At 33.2% G+C, this 19,776-nt stretch overlaps 1 pseudogene; it reads left to right on the top strand.

The window, feature by feature from the left end:
* LOC100514422 lies at positions 17,577 to 19,255 on the top strand (annotated as a pseudogene).

Genomic DNA, 19,776 nt, shown 5'->3' on the forward strand with positions numbered 1-19,776 from the left:
ACACCTGTCATGATGTACTGTTGGGGTTAGATCTGAGCATATGTGAAATAGCATGAAATAACACCTTATTCAATTGAATGAGAGTGGACTGCTTGTGTTTTAGACTTTCTGTAAGTCAAAACAACAATTCATCAATATTTATATCCAAAGTCTGAAAGCAAAAAGAGAATTTAGATTCTATCTAGCGAAAAATCACTGTATATAAATAGGAAACTATAATGAGAGAGGGTCACAATTTATAGTGCTAATTCATCAAATACCAAAAAATCAGAACAAGAAACAGGATGTCTAAACTTGCATCTTAGTATTCTTCCCATTTCCAAACACACACACCCACTTTCTTAGGTCTCCTCTGTCCAGTGTTTTCTTCTATTTGTATTACCCCATTTAAAGTGGGCTTGATAATAAACTTCAGGATTACATGGTTTAAATTCTGTGCTCAGAACTGTCCCAAGTCTACAATTAGCTTTGTGTGATGTCAAACATCTCAACAACCTTTTTTTAACTCTGCACAGTACCTGGCAATTCTGAAACCACTAAGCATACATCTTATAGTTAATATCTGATGAATTAGGTACCCAAGGTAACAATTTAGTGCATAACAGAATTCTGAATCAAATATAATAGCAGTTCAATGATAATTAATTGCAATTTTTATGTATCATCTGGGGTATTAATACTTCAGTAATAGACAACCGACCTGAGTTATATTCTAATAAATCTATGACTACTCTATAAATTTATATTCTATCATATATATTATACATCAAGCTAATTTCCAAACTAAAAGTAACTACACTATTTCTGATATGCACATTATTTATGTAACAACAAAGACAATCTATACTTGAGAAATTGCCTAGATTGATTGCTTAATGTTATTTTACTGGATATTTCCAAGTTGGATGATTAGATGTCTTCATATCAACTAGACATTGGCACGTCCATATTTAAGTAATTACGTTTACTTGGAACTATTTCATTTTAACCTGTTTGGCTAAGTGGAAATTACATTGCCTGGAACTCTAGTTTTGTTGTTGTTGTTCATTCTTTTCACATTATAGTAAATTTCTGTAGTTTCCAAGTCAAAAAAAAACTCCCTCGTATATCATGTGAACAGTTCTATCTTTTCACTTTAAGGGAAAACACATATAAGTTTATTTATCCTGTAAGTATAGTTTTACTAAATCATAGACATACATAAATAACAATTATAGGGATTAAAGAAAATTTTGGTCACAGACACAACTGGATCCCGAGTTTGTGTGGCTGTGGCTGGCAGCTGTAGCTACAGTTCAACCCCTAGCCTGAGAACTTCCATATGCTGCGAGTGTGGCCATAAAAAGCCAAAAAAAGAAAAAAGAATCTGGTATTGCTGTAGCTGTGGCATAGGTCAAAACTGTGGCTCATATTTGATCCCTGGCCAGAAACTTCCATATGCCCTGGGTGTAGCCAAAAAAGAAAAAAAAAAATGTTCTAAAAGTGGATTATGATGATCATTGCACAGTTCAGTATATTTACTAAAGATCCTAATGTAGGTAAAATTTATGTTCTAAATTGTATTTCAATAAAGTTGTTTAAAATTAAAAAAAAAGAAAATTTTGGAAAGGTTGCCTAATAGAATGATGGAAATTTACTATTTTTTTTGGTTCAGTTTTTAAAGTTGTTTTATTTTTTTGTCACTATAGCCCCAATTTTTATGCACATATTAAGTAAAAATAGATGTTTTTCATTCATAAGTGCCACTGCTAGTTTTTATTGCATCCAGAATTTTCTAAGCAGACTATACTCCAGGCTGGCTGAAGTAATACCAGATATTTCTATTAGTACATAACTGGGATGATCTGATTCTCCTGATTTAGATATGAATAAATATGACAAGTTCTCTTCTACTTTTGTAATTGCTTGCTAACTACTCTTCCTAATGGGAAATCCACTATTGCTATTATAAACTATCCAAAAATTCTTGGATTTACTCAGTCAAAAGAAGTAAACCCTGCTTCTAAACATCAAGAAGATGGACTGTTGTGTTCCTGTGACATTGGCATTAAAAATGGATCCAGCTCACTCTGATTTAGTGCCTTCCGGTCTTTTGCTTCCTTTGTTCTTGCATCTCCAGGTGTACTATTGTACTGACAACTCACATTTTGGCTCCCAAAACTATAGTTCTTCTATCATTAATACAAATTTAATGATAATTGCCTGAGTCAAGAAGCCAGAAAAAAGAACAAAATAAACCCCAAAGAATTACAATATAGGAAACAACAAAGAAATAATCATAAATTAGTCAATGAGAAACAGATGAATGAATGTGGGATTGACACAGGAAATTATAGGGTAAAACTTTTGTTAATAGTTCAAAATATTTTCCTACCCCACTTACTCCCTTTACTGACTGACATGAGAATTCCACTACAGATAATCTAATCTTATTTCATTTGAATCCACTATGCTCATATCATTCACCAAAGAAATTCTTCCCATGCAACATCCTTTTCATCTCTACTATTGCTACACTTTGAGTACACAGAAATTTTAGAAAACCTGAAGCCATAACATTTCTAGAAGAAAACATAGGCAGTTTATTCTTTGACATCTATCTTCGAAATATTTTTTTAGATATGTCTCCTCAGGCAAGGGAAACAAAAGTAAAAATAAACAAATAGGACTAGGTCAAGCTAAAAAAGTTTTGCGCAGTTAAGGAAACTACCAACAAAATGAAAAGATTGCCTATTGAATGGGAAAGAAATTTGCAATTGATATATCTTATAATAAGTTAATATTCAAAATATACGAAGAAGTTATACAACTCAATATCAAAAAAAGCAAACAACCAGGTTAAAAAACCAGGGCATAGGACATGAACAGACATTTTTTCCAAAGACAACATACAGATGGCCAACAGGTATATGAAAATGTGCTCAACATCACTAAATCAGCAGGGAAATCCAAGTCAATACCACAATGAGATATCATCTCACACATTTCAGAATGGCTATTATCCTAAGGACAGCAAATAACAATTGTTGGTGAGAATGTGGAGAAAAGGGAGCTCTTGTGCACTGTTAGAGGGAATATAAATTGATGTGGTCACTATGGAAAACAGTATGAAGATTTCACAAAAAAATTAAAATAGAACTACCACGGGATCCATCAATTCCATTCCAGGGTATTTATACAAAAACAAAAACAAAACAAAATACAGAGACCAAAAAAAAAAAAAAAAAAAAAAAAAAAAAAGAAAAGATAAAAACCAAAACACTACTTAGAAAAGAAATATGTACCCCTATGTTCATTGCAGCAGCATTATTAACAGTAGCCAAGATATGGAAGTGTCTATCAATAGATGAATAGATAAAGATGTCTCTTACTCTTATAATGATTATCAATCCTATGAGATTAGGATTAGGGTTCTACCCTTGTAGCCTCATTTAAATTTAATGACCTCCTTTCAAGGCCCTATCTCCAAATATAGTGACAGTGAGAACAGGGTCTTTAGTCTATAAATTTGGGGGGAACACAATTCAGTCCATAACATCTATTTTACAGATTTTTCTTGAAACAGAATTGATGGTGGTATGTATGAATAGAAACAGTAGAAGTGGATGGAATGGATGAGCCCGGATTTGGTGGCAGAGTGAAAATCAGAAAACAGGAGGGTCTGTAGAGTCGAAAATTATCCCCAGGCTTCTGCTTGAATGGTCAGCGGGATCATTCACAAATATATGAATTTTAGTGTGTAAATAATCATGAAAGCAGATATATTACAAAATTTCAAACAAATAAGTGATGTTGTACTCTTAAAATAAAAAGTACTAACCAGGAGTATGTGGACACAAATACTAGATCATTTCTGATCCACTACATTTTTATGGAAGTTTATTGAGCTATTAATTTGAATAAATTATTAGATGCAGTGCATCTGGGTTTCAGAAAGGTGTTTTACAAGGTCTCACATATTGTCCTTGGGAAAAGGAGAAGTCATTTTGTTGGAAGGCAGGGCATTTGGGTGGAGTTAATGGTTGATCATGTTCAGAAAGAGCTATAATTACTGAAAAGTCTGTCAAGAGAGAAGATAGATTCCAGCAGCATACAACAGAGGTTTTTGCCCCTGCTCTGTTTCACATTTTTCTCAATGACTTGGATGATTAAAATTGCAGACAACACAAAACTTGAAGTGATAGTTATTATGTTGGATGACAGGCATCAGATGCAAATTAGGACAAAAGATATCAGATGTCCTGTGAGAGTTACATCTGAAAAGTCAACACAATGTATCAAAGCAGATTTATACAAAGTCACCTCAAAGGCAGGCAAGGTCCCAAGCTTCTTGAAGACTTACTCCTAATTTGGCTGAATGCATTATCTTATTTCAAAAAAGAATATGTCAATCAAAGGTATGAAATATCCATTAGGGGAGTGTAGGAACACGAGTCACAGAGGTAAACATTGGCTGTTGCCATTCTAACCCAGGTCAGAGGAGAAAGAATCTTAGCCAATGAGTTTCAAATATTCATGTTATATTAGCAAGAATATTATTGATATTTTGGATAAATATACCAATTGTTATTCTGCTATCAATAAATATGTGATTCTTCTAACTCTTCTTGTCCTTATAAAATGCTCTTAAAACAACTTTCTGACTCTGCTCTTGTTTTCTATCATGGATCTGCCTGCATGGAGAGAATGAACTGCTTATACCAAATGAAAGATCTCTTCTTTTTAAGAGTTCTAATTTTAATTTGAATAAGTAAATTGTTGTTCTGGTTTTATAGGTCCATTTTGAGAACTTGACTAAATTATTTCACAAGTGAATGATGGATTCATTCTGAATGTAATTATACAATCAGTTTTCTGGCCCTGAAAATATGAAGGTCAGATCCAAAACCCAGGCAAATGCATGAACATATAAGTAGTATAATGAAAGGCTTCAGGAGGGATGATCTCTGGTCATTCCTAGGAGACAAGGCACTTCACATAGCATTGTCTTTTACTCTTCAAGGTCAGTGTTTGTTCTAATGTTTTATTTCTAGCATGGATTCAAAATCAACAATAGATAAAATAGTGACAGTAATTCACACCACACACATGGAGAAGGCTTAAAGATTTTTTTGATAACAAGATAAATAAGGTAGGAGTTCCTGCTGTGGTGTGATATGATTAGCAGTATCTCTGCAGTGCCAGGACACAGGTTAGATCCCTGCCTAGCACAGGTGGTTAAGGATCCTACAGGGCCCAACTGTGGCTGGAATTTGATCCCTGGCTGAGGAACTCTGCATGCCATGGGGCGGGGGGCGGGGGGGGGTAAAATAAATGGATGAAAGATAATGAAACACAACATGAAAGGAAAAACAAAACAAAACTACTGCACTTCTAAAAACCTTAATAAATCACTGTATACAGATAAATTAATAGACTTTATGCTGTTAAAGCCTGAATTGTAAATACACGATTCTGGTAAAATATTTTAATAAAAACATTAAATGAAATCCTTTTAAGAAAGAAGCATCTAGATTGCTAAAATAAATAACACATACAATTAAAATAGTTATATATTATTAAGAAACATATAAAATGTATAAGGAATAGAACAATATCCACCCATATAGCCATCACCTAGCTTCATTAACATTGTCAATACTGTTAAGTTTCCTCCCCATTCTACTTCCTTTATTCTCCTCACACAAGTTTCTTTTATCCTGAATTTTATGTGTATCACTTTGGTTCATCTTCATAACTTTGGCATTTATAAGGACATTGCAATATTACTTTGTATGTTTTAAACTTTAAAAAAGTTGAACTTATAATATATGTCCTCTGAAACATACATTTTTCTAAGAAAAATTGTTTGTAAAATTCATAAACATAATATATGTTGTGCCTTTTCATGCATCTTCACTTCTGTGCAATGCTCCATTATATGAATATGTATATGAATATAATTTATTATTTGTCAATAGATTAAAGGCAGTTCCCTCCACATTTTTTTCTATTGTAAGTCATGCTATGAATACTCTTGTGCATGTGTCTTGTGTACTTTGAGTTTCTCTAGTGTACACACAAGGAAAAGAATGGCTGGCTTATAGATTAAATACATTTTTATACTACCAGTAATTTAAAAAATTTTTAAATTACCAGTAATTTTCCAATCATCACCTAATATGTATTTATACTTTTGTTCTAACCAAAAATGAATGTGAATACTGTTTCACATCTCACCAACACTTGATATTGTGTTTTCTGTCATCATGGTAGGTGTGAAAACATACCTCATAGTGGTTTGAACTGCAATTCTGTGATTACTAACAAGGTTGAAAACCTTATAGATTTTTTTTATAAATTTTGATGTTTCCCTTTCTATTATTGTTTGTAAATTTTTCACTTCCAATTAAGGGTTATTTTCTAGTGACATGGTACAGTTACTTATATATTGCATTTTTGCCATTTTAAGTGTGCTCTCAGGATTCATTTTTTTTTTTTTTTTTTTTTTTGTCTTTTTGCCATTTCTAGGGCCACTCCTGTGGCATATGGAGGTTCCCAGGCTAGGGGTCTAATTGGAGCTGCAGCCGCTGGCCTACACCACAGCCACAGCAACGCAGGATCTGAGGGATCTGAGCCACATCTGCAACCTACACCATAGCTCACAGCAACGCTGGATCCTTAACCCACTGAGCAAGGCCAGGGATTTAGCCCACAACCTCATGGTTCCTAGTCAGATTTGTTAATCACTGAGCCACAACGGGAACTCCAGGATTCAATTTTTTTAGATAAAATTTTTATTGTTAAATAAACTTACATTCACAAAAGATTTGCAAACGTGGAAGAGTAAGTTCCCATATAGCCCTTGTTCAATCAAGTCATTGCTAACATCTGACATTACTGTAGCACATTTACCAACTAAGAAAATGCATGCATTACTGTATCGTATACTTTTTGGATCTCACCAGTTTTTCCATTAATATGTTCCATATGCTTCAAGATCCAATCTGGAATACCACATTGTATTTCTCATCTCTCCCCACTCCCCCCTGTCTGTGAAGTTTCTCAAGTTTTCCATGTATTTCATGACTTTAACAATCTTGAAGTGTACTGATTAGATAATTGTAGAATGTTTCTCCATACTGGTGTGTCATTGTTTTTCTCATGATTAGACTGAGGTATGGACTTTTGGAAAGAGTAAAGTGCTCCTCTCATTATACCCTATCAGGTGTAAGTAACATCATATGACATTGGTATAAAACTTAATCACTTAATTAAGGTAGTCTTTTCCAGATTTCTCCATTGTAAAATTACTAATTGTTTTCCATTCCCTACTCTTTTACTTCAAAGTATGTCATTAATCCAGCTCATCTTCAAGGAGGAAGAGGGGCTTGGTATTAAGCCTCACTTCATGTAGAAGGGAGTACATACATATATTACTTGAAATGACAGTATAAGAAAGATTTATCATTCTCCTCCATTTAGTAACTCAATCATTTATACCATTACGGATATGCATATTTATTTCATTTCTGGATCATATTTTTTTTTACATTTTTAAATATAAGTATTTTAAAATCAAGTACTCAACTTTTATATCTGAAGACCCTAGAATTTAATTGTCTTTAGGACTTCTATGGTGCCTGGATTTAAGGTGAATTTTACTAGACAGCATATGTATTTGTTTAAGACAACGTTCTTAGGCTCTGTCAATTAAGAGTTACTTTAAATTTATATTTCATATTAGAATATTTTGGATGAAGCATGTAGTATAAATTCAAATTTATAGTAAAAATTCATAATATGAGAACATACTTAATTTACCATAGGACAGAATTACTTTATCCTACTTAGAACTTAAAAAATAATTTAACATGTTGGCTATGTATAGGGCTTTTTGTCTCCCTCCCCCACCCCCCAGCCTATGATTTCACCAGCAGTGTAGTTCTGCAAGACTCTGGCTCCCTGTAGAAGTCTTGGTTCTTATTTCCCCTTTGAAAAGGTTTAATTCCTTTCCTATTGCCCTCACATGAATATAAAAATCCATGACTTTCAGTTTTAGAATCTGTGAATGTCCTCAGGGTAGCTCAGGATTTGCTCACACTTAACATTGTAATTTTCATTCCACTTCTTTCTGCAGATGATTTCCTTTATTTATTTATTTGTTTTGGGAGCTCAGCCAGTATTTAAAAGGATTTTTTTCACCTAGTACGAGTGATTAAGTTTGATGAAACAGGAAAGCATCTTATAATATCCAACCAAAAATATTACTACATGCCAAAGTTATTTTATATATGGAATATTCTGCATTTCCTCCAATATTTTGGCCTAAGGAAAATATAGAGCTAAGATGGGGAAGTAGAGATATGGCTTTTTTGCTTGTTTAATTCTTTATTATAAAATAATCTGCAAAAGCAGACAGGTTTCTACAGTGAGTCCCCATGTATCCATTACCCAGGTGTAACCATGATCTTACTGCCAAACTCATTTCCTCTCACCTCAGCTAGTCATCTTGTTCTTAACTACGTCAAAACAAATTCAAGATACATTGATTAATCCATGTACATTTCAGGATGCATCTCCCTAAGAGAGAGGATCCTCTTAAAACAAAACCTATCCACAGTACTATTATGCATTCTTTTTGTAAACGTGTGCTGGAGGTGTTAATCTCTCTGTATGTTTTACTATGGACCAAAAAGCAGTAACACTAAGGAATCCAATATGCCATCACTTTAAAGGAATATTTTCTCACAATTTAAACTTTTTCAAAATTAAATATGCTACATTGTGAGTCTGTAGGGGTTTTGCTTTTGGATTATCACCTGTTAGAATGTTCCAAAAGGGATTATCTGTGTAGGGATTAATTACATGTCTAGCGTTCTTTACATGGTACTCTAGTATCTGTGTTGGACAACCTAATGACCCAAGTTTTGATGGTAAAGGTGAGATGATCTAGTCCATGTGGGAAAAAGGCTTTTAAACTGGCAATCATGTGCACTAATGTATAATCCTTTCTGATTTTGACTTTTAGTTACTTTATGCAGGAATTGATGGCCATGGTTATGATTTCTAATTTGAAAAATAACCTGCAAAGATGTCTGTGCTTTCACGAATAAGCATATCCTAATTCTAATTTAAGGGGAAATTAGTCCTTATGTATATGCTTTACTAATATCTGTCATGTGTGGCTCAGATGAAAGTTTTTATTCTGTCCTGAACAGATCTGCCTTAATCAATGCTCTCAATTGCCATGTAAGTTTAATGTAATATATAACATTAAGCAGATTCCCCCCAATTTACATTATCTTTGATTTACTTGTGATTATTCACTTTCTCCAAAGGAAGGTGAGTGAATAAAGGACAAGAGAGATGTACTTATTCTGTTACATTCCTAGGCTACATAATTCACATAATCTTTATCCGTCTCATTTACCAAACACTCGGAGCCCAGCTATCACACTCTATTATCATGAACAGTGGGCAATGCACATATCCTAACAATGGCATCATTATTACAAAATGCTATTCTGAATATCTACTTTGCTAAATATTCTATAGTTTGTTAGGTAAAACTATAATATAATCATTAGAGAACAAATATCACTATAAAGAACAAAGTAAAGAATATATATATATATATTTATATATATTCATTATAAACTCTAGGGGAAAAAAAACTGTTTATCTGCTATAACCTCTGTATGACAGACACCAATCTGTTTCGTCCTCTAGGTGTCATTTTGCCAAACATGTATACACTTTACAATTACATATTTCATCCAAGTTTCCTTTTCCCCTAAATGTCAATATAGTCTCAATCCCTGTCATTTCACCATCACTCCTAATCTCATTTGAGCATTTTAATTATTTACACTCATAAAACATCAGTTAGTCACTATATGCTTTATCTCACTAGCCAATACATACAACTATATCACCTACTCATAGTAACTAACCCAAATCCCATTCATATCCCATCCAACTTTATGATCTGAATATGGACCTATTTTCCCCACGAATTTAACATCCAACCATTTCTGTCATTCATTAATTCCTTTATCTTCTGAATTCTTGTTATGCTTACTTTGTGATCTACATATTAAGCTTTTGTATTATTTCAGCTGATGTTTGCATATATCTGAGACATTTAAATGCTTCGTAATTTGTTAGGAAGAAATGAATTTATCTCTTTTCTTACCTGTGCCTCCTACCATTGTTTCCAAGGGTAATTTTAAACATGCTATATAAGATAAATGGTAATAAATACTTGTTGAATTACAGTGACATATGTGGGTAATACTTTTCTCAATAATAAAGGCCATTTTTCACCTTGCCGATGAAGGTAAAACTCTAACTTTCCTGTTTAGACAATGCAAATTTATTTGAATATGTGCCAATTAAATCACAATGATCAATACAGATTTCAGTATGTACTGCAGTATGAAACAGAATTTGGAAGGCAGAAGTAACCGAATTGAATGTTAAATTTTTTGAAGACTGCTAACAGTTGTTTTCCATGCCCTTTAAATATTAGTAAGTTAGTAATATCTTCATTATAATAAACTGCAGTCTCCACAAGCATTCAGAAATGTGTATTTTCATTTGATCCTAAAATTAAGCTAAACTCTTCACCATTTGTGTACAGAAAAACATATTGGCCTCATTAAGATTAGTAATGAGAATTGATTTTACAGTGTATAATTTAAATTTTATGCATGCCATTCTAACTGGGCTAATGAAATTATTTTGGTTACCAGAAGCATTTCAGTCTGGCTATCTGGAGTGCAGCGTTTTACATGAGCTGCCAGAAATAAAAGCATTCATTTGCACTTCTAGACAGAAAATGTGGGTGTCTACATGCTGCCATAAAGAACTAGAGAAACCAATTGGACAATAAAAACCTTTAAAGTATCTCTCCAGATGGCTGAGCTGCTGTTCCTTCACGTGGAACCGCAACACCCTACTTTAGGTGATGGCATTTCTGCCTGTGTATGAAAATTCAGAAGAAACGTTTAGAACTCAAAGAGCAGTATTCAGCTGTTGGCAATCAATATTTTTAGCATGATTTTTGGAGGTGTAATATTTATCATACCCCTGATGATAGGGATATACAAGTGTCTTCAAATAACTGAGTAAACATGAGCTTTCTTTACAAACAGAAGCAAATATCTAATATCACACAAAAGAAGAAAAATGGCAAAGAGATACTAAGATTAACAAGCTTGATATCCTATTGACAGTCGATAGGATTTTTTTTTAGAAGGAATGAATCAAAGACATCCGTTGTGTTTTTCATGATAAAAATTATGTGGGTGTCATTATAGCTGTTATGAAAAATGACTAAATTATTATACAAATGTTATTCTCAGAGACTGTTGTCTGAAATGGCAGCCAATAGCTTCTGGATATATTAGATTTTATTGGTATTGTACAGATGTGTATAATTACTACTTTGCTTTGCTTGAATAGAAGCCATCTGTTTATCTTACGATGATTAGAGCATTTAACAAATTTAGTCCCTTTAGCAGCAGAATCTGAATTACATTTGCTTATTAATTTATTTTTTACTTCATGAGATTTAAGCGATCCCTATGAGAAGGAATTCCTGAACACCTCGACTTTGAAAAAACTTGAACTGTGAAGAATACTGAAGTTGAGGGTCAATTTTTTTTCTACAAAAGCCTGCATTCAATCCATTTTACTAAAATGTGAGATTAAATATGGATTTGTTCTACCTATCAATTCAACGGATTAATTTTATTGATTTTTTTTAATCAAGTTGAATGAAAAAGGGAAGAGCTAACTGAAAATGAAAAAAAAAAGTCTTGCTTCAGTGTCTTAACATAGTAGGCTACATGAATCAATTTTTCAATATTGATTCTTGAATGTGTAAAAAAAAAGTCTAATCTGATATATACTTTTAAAAATACCACTTGTTCAGTTATCTATGGCTACACAATAAAATAGCCTACAAGATTCAAGAGGAAATGTTTTGTTATATTTCAAAATTTTGTACATCAAGTATCTGGAGACCACAGCCACAGCAAGACCAGATCTGAGCCACAGCTGTGACCTACACAATAGCTCATGGCGACACTGGATATTTAATCCATTGAGAGGTACCAGATATCAAACCAGCATCCTCATGGATATTAGTTGTATTTGTTGCTGCTGAGCTACAATAGGATCTCCAGCTCGTTAATTTCAATCCTTCAAATAAAACCAAATCCTTATCATTGTTGTCACTAAATACCTTTACCTTCATTATCTCTTCTCTTTATTAGAGTTGTCTAAAATTTAGTTTCAGCTTTTCTAGGGTAAACCATTTAGTCATATCTTTTCTTTTATATTATTGGTTAAATTCATCATTATTTCCTATTAATATCTTGGTTTTTATTATCTCACTCCTTCCTTCACATGCATTTTTTTGAAGGCATGTCCCTTTGTACTTCTTTCATTGAGTATCTGTGTCTCAAAGACTATATGTTTCCCTTAATAATAATAAATTTAGAATTCTTGGCCAATAGTTATTTCCATTCATCACTTTTATATTCTGTTTTCACTATACTTTGAAATTTAGTTTTGATGAAAGAAAGCACTATCAGGACAAGTGCCATTCTCTGCATATATTCTGTATTGTTGACTGTGGTTGTTTTAACATATTCTTTTTATTCTTGAAAAGTCTTACTTCACTCTTGTGTATCTGTATTAGAATTTATTTTCTTGCTGAGTACCTGAAATATATCTCAGTTTGAGGATCTAAGATACCAAGTTTCTGTGGTGTTTCATAGGTATTTCCATTAATCATTTAAAGAAACTCCTTCATCTAGCCATTCATGGTTTTTAATTAGGCTTTTATTTAACATTTATCTCCTCTCTTGATACTTAATTGTCAGTATCTCATTCTCACTTGGAACATTTTAATTGTTCTTGTTGACAGCCAACTGATATTTTTGTGTGTTCCTACCTTTTTGGAAGAATTACTATCTCTATGCTCTCTTTGAATAAACTGAAAACACTCACTTTAAATTCTATTTCAGATTAATCTTATATTTGAAATTCATATAGAAATGTGTATATTCTTCATTTTTTATTTGTTTTATGCTAGATATCTTTATATCCCTATCCAGTGTTGTATTTTTGGACACAGAAATTATATTTTGATCAAATTTTATTACTCTCTCTGTATACCTTTATCCCATCCAGCATTTTTTTTTCTTCAGTTAGCTCTTCCCTTGTGGCCTCCTATCCAAAAAAAAATAGGTCTTTAATCTTGATTTGGGCTGATGCTGTGTGCTTATTTTGGGGATGTAGAAAACCTATTGTTCAACATAGCAGGTGGCTTGGCTCACTCTGTGGTCAAGGGTTTGTGAATTTCTTTTCCCACCTGCCTAGAGTATAGTTTCATAAAAGCTTTAGTTATGGGCAAAGGTCAGTATGAGCTTTATGAAGCCTTCTTTTTAAAGCTGGGGAGAGAATATGAACTGCACACTTGACCTCTAGTTTCCATCCATGAGCCTGACTTTAGTCATTTTCAAGTTTTGAATGGAAGTCTTTTATAAGTTTTTTCATGGTTTCCCTGTAAGGACAGAACTTCTGGCAACTCCCACCTGCTTCCAGATCAAGAGTACAACAGTCCATGGTTTCAGCCTTGCTCTCTGCTCTCTATTTTATTGTCTGTTTTGATTCTCAAAGGTCTCACTTGGGAGAGCTGATTTTTGCATTTTTATTTTATATTTTATATTTATTATATATTAATCTAGGATTTCTATTATTTAGAATAGAAAAGAAATGATTAGGAAGTTACAATGTTATGAATGGGAGTTAAAATTTAAAGCATATAAATTATATAATTAATTGAAATATTTTATTCTTAATCTTTATACAATTATTCACAGAGTCATAGAGGAAATAACTGATAATATGGTTGTGTAATAGTTTTGTTTTGATTTTGGATATCACAAAAGATTTTACTTGGCTTTAAATTTCTGCCAAAATTATGTGTATCATATATAAAGATACATGTTCTATATATATATGTGTATTTATTATATATATATCAAATGGCACAATACTGAGAGAAATATTTAGATATACATTTAATTTTTATGCAATATGATGACTCAGATTTAGTCAAGAAGAGGCAAAAGATTTGATGCTGAGTATAGGCACTGGGCCATGAAAGATTCTTCAGGGAGTGAAAAGCATACATTGCTATCTGCTGTCCAGTTCAGACTTTGGCGGTTAGTGCCGGATTCACAGGGTAACCTATGTTCTCCTCATTTACTGATCATCTCTAGATCCAAAGAAACCATCCATCCACACAACCTTGGAAGCGTCTCATTAAAATGCAGAGACTATCAAACTAGATCTCTGAATGATTGTTTTCTTTTCTTTCTTTCTTTTTTTTTTTTGCTCTTTGGGGCCGCACCCACCACACATGGAGGTTCCCAGACTAGGGGTTGAATTGGAACTACAGCTGGCAGCCTATACCACAGCCCATGACAACGTCAGATCCTTAACCCACTCAGTGAGGCCAGGGATCAAACCCACAATCTCATGGTTCCAGTCAGATTCTTTCCCGCTGTGCCACAGATAGGAACTCCTGAATGACTGTATGTTAAGACCCTACCTGTTGAGTGCTTTTATATGAACAAAAAACAAGGCATATTTTATTTGAGGCATTCTACAAATCTGTATTATTTGTTAGAGCAGTTAGTCTGCATTAAGCAATATTTTAACCTATTATACCACTAGTCATGATTAATATATAGAACACAAGCTTAAGCATTTGTCTAAACTGCCACTTAAATACAATTTTCAATAGATAATTTTTAGAGTTTTAGGTGCACACCAAAATTGAGCCAAAGGTACAGAGACTTCTAGAATCCTCCCTTCCCCTTTTTAACGAGAATCCTAAGTAGTTATGTATGGTATTCCTCATTTTGTCAATTAGCTGTTTCTCAATAAACTAGCATTCTTATGAACCACAAAATCAATCAAATCAGGTTACATTTAGTTACCATATTTTGTTCCCATGAGGCATTAGTATGAACACAAACAGAAAATATATCTAACTGGTGATTGATAGATTTAAATCAAGATTAACATCTCTTCAGTACTAAAAACATGTCCTGTGAGTTTCATTAGCATGTGCCTAATTTAAAGCTCTAATGTCTCTAAGATATAACTATGAATAAAACCTAAGGGATGACCAAGGATTTTTTGGTTTTTCTTTTCTCTTAATATTACTTAAGGTACAGAATAATAGAGAAGGGGAAACCATTTGGAAAGGGACAAGAGATTTTTTTTTTCCTTTTATGGTCACACCTGTGGCATATGGAAGTTCCCAGACTAAGGGTTGAATTGTAGCTGCAGCTGCCAGTCTATACCACAGCTACAACCTACAACACAGGATCTGAGCCACATCTGCAGTCTACACCAAAGTTTGCAGCAATGCCAAATCCTTCAATCCATTGCATCTTCACAGAAAAATGAACTACATCTGTTTCTTAACCCACTGAGCCATGATGGAAACTCCAGAAAAAAAAAATTTAATAGCTTACATATGAGGCTATTTATTATTTACTCATCTACATATTCAATAAGGTGTACTAAATATGTTCTAGATGCCAAAATATGAATGACAGCAGGAATGACTTAAGGGATAATCACAAAAGGAGGTTCTGCTTAAGCCTAGGAAGAGTTACATGGTTTTAGGTCTTACATTTAAGTCTTTAATCCATTTCCAGGTAAGTTTTGTATATGGTGTAAGGTAAGGGTCCTACTTCATTCATTTGCATAAATATCTCTAGTTTTACCAATACCATTTATCAAAAAGACTACTCAGAGCTTACTGTAATAGAATCCACAAGACTTTAGTCAATATTTTAGTAATTCTATCATTTATGTTATATCCAAATCTTCTAGAATTATTACAATAAATTTTGAATTCTTCTTCTACAAACTAATTTGGAAGATTTGCAGACATCTCCAAAGTTTATATATTTTGGATTACTTCTCAGAATATAGCTGTATATAGTATAATGGTGAACAGGGGTTTTTTACTGATGTTATTAAGAGATGTAATCATTACTATTAAATTACTATGAAATGGCACTATGGGAAACAGTATGGAGGTGCCTTAAAAAGCTAAAAATTGAGCTACCATATTATTCAGTAATCCCAAATCTTAGGTATGTATCTGGAAAAAAATCAGACCTCTAATTTGAAAAGATACATGCTGCACCCCAATGTTCATTTCAACACTATTTACAAAGGCTAAGACATGGGAAAAAACCCATGCCTATTAACAGACAATTAGCTTAAGAAGATGTGGTACATATACACAATGGAATATTACTCAGCCATAAAAAGAATGAAAGAAATATTACCATTTGCAGCAGCATGGATGGATCTAGAGAATAACATGCTTAGTGAAATATGTCAGAGTAAGACAATTACTATATAGTGTAACTTACATGTGAAATCTAAAAAATAATACAAATGAATCCATGTACAGAAACAGACTTCTGAACATAGAAAATAAACTTATGGTCACCAAAAGGGAGAGGGGGTGAGGATGGACCAATTAGACGTATGGGTTATCAGATACAAACTAGTTTACATAAATTAGATACACAATGATGTACTATATATCACAAGGAATTATATTCATATCTTATAATAATCTATACTGTAATATAATAAAAAACACTATGCTATACCCCTTAAACTAACACAACATTGTAAATCAACTATACTTCAACTAAAAACAATTAATAGGTAAAGGGATTTTCTTTCTAACACTTGCCCAAACAAGACGAAAGTATCTGAGAAGATTTGGAAGGATTTTAAAATTGAAAAGCAACCAGACATCAGCATCTCCTCTGATATAAATTCAAGTACCTAAAACCCTCTCCATTAAGACTCTCCAGAAAATAGAAGACTGACTCTGGACAACAAAGGATCACCTATTACGGAGTAACCTACATTTCTGAAAATCATTACCTGTTCCCCTTCCAAAAGTGTACCCATTGCATATAGCATTACTCTCTAAACATCATCTGTCTGCTAATGTCCCATTTCCTCTGTGTACTTTTTGAACTTTCACTTACAGAAATTGCTTTCTGCTATCAAGTCTGTTTAGACTCCCAACCAAGATCCACATTTTGCCAACAACATCACAATATACACTCTATCCTAAGCATGGCTACTGTGTTTAATGGTTCTTGTCACTTTCATTTCAGCAGCTGTCAGAATTATCTACAGAATTAGGGTTCTTATATCCTGTATTTTCCTTTTTCTCATGAGAAACATCGAAAGTAAAAAGCCAACATGTATAAAATCCTCTGATTTTAGCAAATGAGAGATCAAGCCACACTATCAGTTGTTAAATTTTCATTACTCTGAGTATCACAATGCATTTTCACTATCATATATGGACTTTTGTACTTTACTATCCTGCCTTAGGAGGACACTGTCCAATTTTTTTTATCTCTATTGAAATTTTATTCCAAGCTTCTGCCCTTGTGTTTCCCTTATTTTGCACGTTACAATCTGCTCTGCTGTGTGACATTCCCTTTCCTGATGTTTTTACTTTTATTTTTTCCTGAGCAACCCAGTTCCCGAAATCATATACTGAGTTTTTTCCTAACTCTGAGTTCATAAAAATATTAATAGACTCCACTAGAATATCAAAGTAGAAATATGCTTTTTTTATACATTGTTTGGCACTGTTACCTGTGCTTTCCATCTGGCATGAAGCTATCCTTCAAATATTTCACTGCACAGCACAGCAGCTGGTTATATGAGTGGATTGTGTCGTAATATTCTTGGATGGTAGAAAAGTAAAACACGAAGGGGTAAGGTAAAAGCAGTTATTACAGACAAACATTATAAATTGTTTTTAAAATCAAATACTAAAATTATGAATAATTTCTATAATATTCAATGTAGAAATGGAATGTCTCCCTGATGACTTGTATATTTTCACTCTTAACTGAAAAATTCTTTATTGCTAAAAAATGCTAACCATCATCTGAGCCTTCTGTGAGTCAAACTCGTTTTGCTAGTGGAAGGTCTTACCTCAATGGCTTCTGACTGATCAGGGTGGTGGTTGCTGAAGGTTGGAGTTACTATGTAATTTCTTGGAATAAGACAATGATGAAGTTTACCACATCGATGGACTCTTCCTTTTATAAATGATTTCTCTGTAGCATGTATTCTGCTTGATAGCATTTCAGCCACAGAACTTGTTTCAAAATTCAAGTCAGTCCTCCCAAACCTTGCAACTGCTTTAGCAATTAAGTTTATGTATTATTCTAAATCCTTTGTTGTCATGACAACCACCTTTATAGTATCTCACCAGGAGTAGGTTACATCTCAAAAAACTTCTTTGTTCATCCCTAAGAAGCAACTTCTCATTCACTGAAGTTTTATCATGAGATTGCAGCAATTCAGTCACATCTTCAGACTCTACTCCCACTTATGGTTCTCTTGCTATTTCTACAACTGCGGTTACTTCCTTCACTGAAATCTTGAATCCTCTCCTCCAAGTCATTCACAAATGTTAGGATCAACTTCTTCCATCTCCTGTGAATATTGATATTATAACCTCTTCCTATGAATCATAATTGTTCTCTTTTTTTCTTAATCTATTTGCAGAAGTTTATTATAATCAATACTGAGACATTCCATTTTGTCTCAAAGAGAGATGAGAAGGTATGTAATTTCCTAGAATGAGGATTATTAATTGGAGGACCCGACAACAAACTGATTTATAGACATTATGCAACATTATATTTCATCTTCTGTATCGATTCTTCAGAAAGTGAACTTGGCATTTTAGATCTAATTCAAGTATTTGTGGAAACTTTAGATAAGTGTTTTGAAAATATCTGTGAACTGGATTTAATTTTCCATGTAGATAATGTTCACAATATTCTTGCAGAAATGACAATGCAAGGAGTGGTACTGGAGACCAACATGAATGAGATTGTTACACAAATTGATGCACAAAGTAAACTGGAGAAATCTGAGGCTGGCTTAGCAGGGGCTCCAGCCCATGCTGTATCAGTTGTTATCAGTTGTAAAGAACATGAATCTTCCTGAGATCCCAATAAATACTAACATTGGTGACAACAGTATAAAAGTGCCAAATCTGCCCTTTTTTAATAAAAAATTTAAAAGGCCACTCCCAGGTAAAATCCAGGGGGAAGGGCCATCTAAGTTTACCATGCAGTTGTTTACCAAAAATAGAGGAGGAGAGTCTTAACTTTTTTGCTCTTGGATTTAAGTCAAAGTACTGTACAGAAATTACGTAAAATCTGTATGGAAGTTCAACATTGCTTTTATCGCTCAGTGATTTTTGAAGAAATTCCATAGTTGCAAGTACGATTCTTCTCTTTCTTTTCTAAAATGCATTCCTATGGCCACCTAAGGCATGCCTCTAGGTATTGGCTACTATAGTATTTCGAAAAGTGTTTTGAGACATTGCTTTAAATTGTGTACAACCCAAAATGTTGGTGTTTTGTATGGATCACAAGGGCAGCATTCCTTAATTCCTTCTGTTATTTGTCACAATTGTTATTTAAAGAACCAAGTATATATTGCATGAAAACATTATGGCCTTTTCCTCTTAGTTTAAATAAACTCCCAAGGTAACTGGACTTCTAAAGCAAAATAATAATAATAATATTCAATGTACAGACATTGTTTTTAAGTGAAAACATATTAGAAATATGTTAAATACCTTTTTATTTATAAATGATAATTTTTTACCCAATTACTAAACTT

The sequence above is a fragment of the Sus scrofa genome, chromosome 11 (genome assembly GCF_000003025.6).
Source record: "Sus scrofa isolate TJ Tabasco breed Duroc chromosome 11, Sscrofa11.1, whole genome shotgun sequence".
Lineage (NCBI taxonomy): Eukaryota > Metazoa > Chordata > Mammalia > Artiodactyla > Suidae > Sus > Sus scrofa.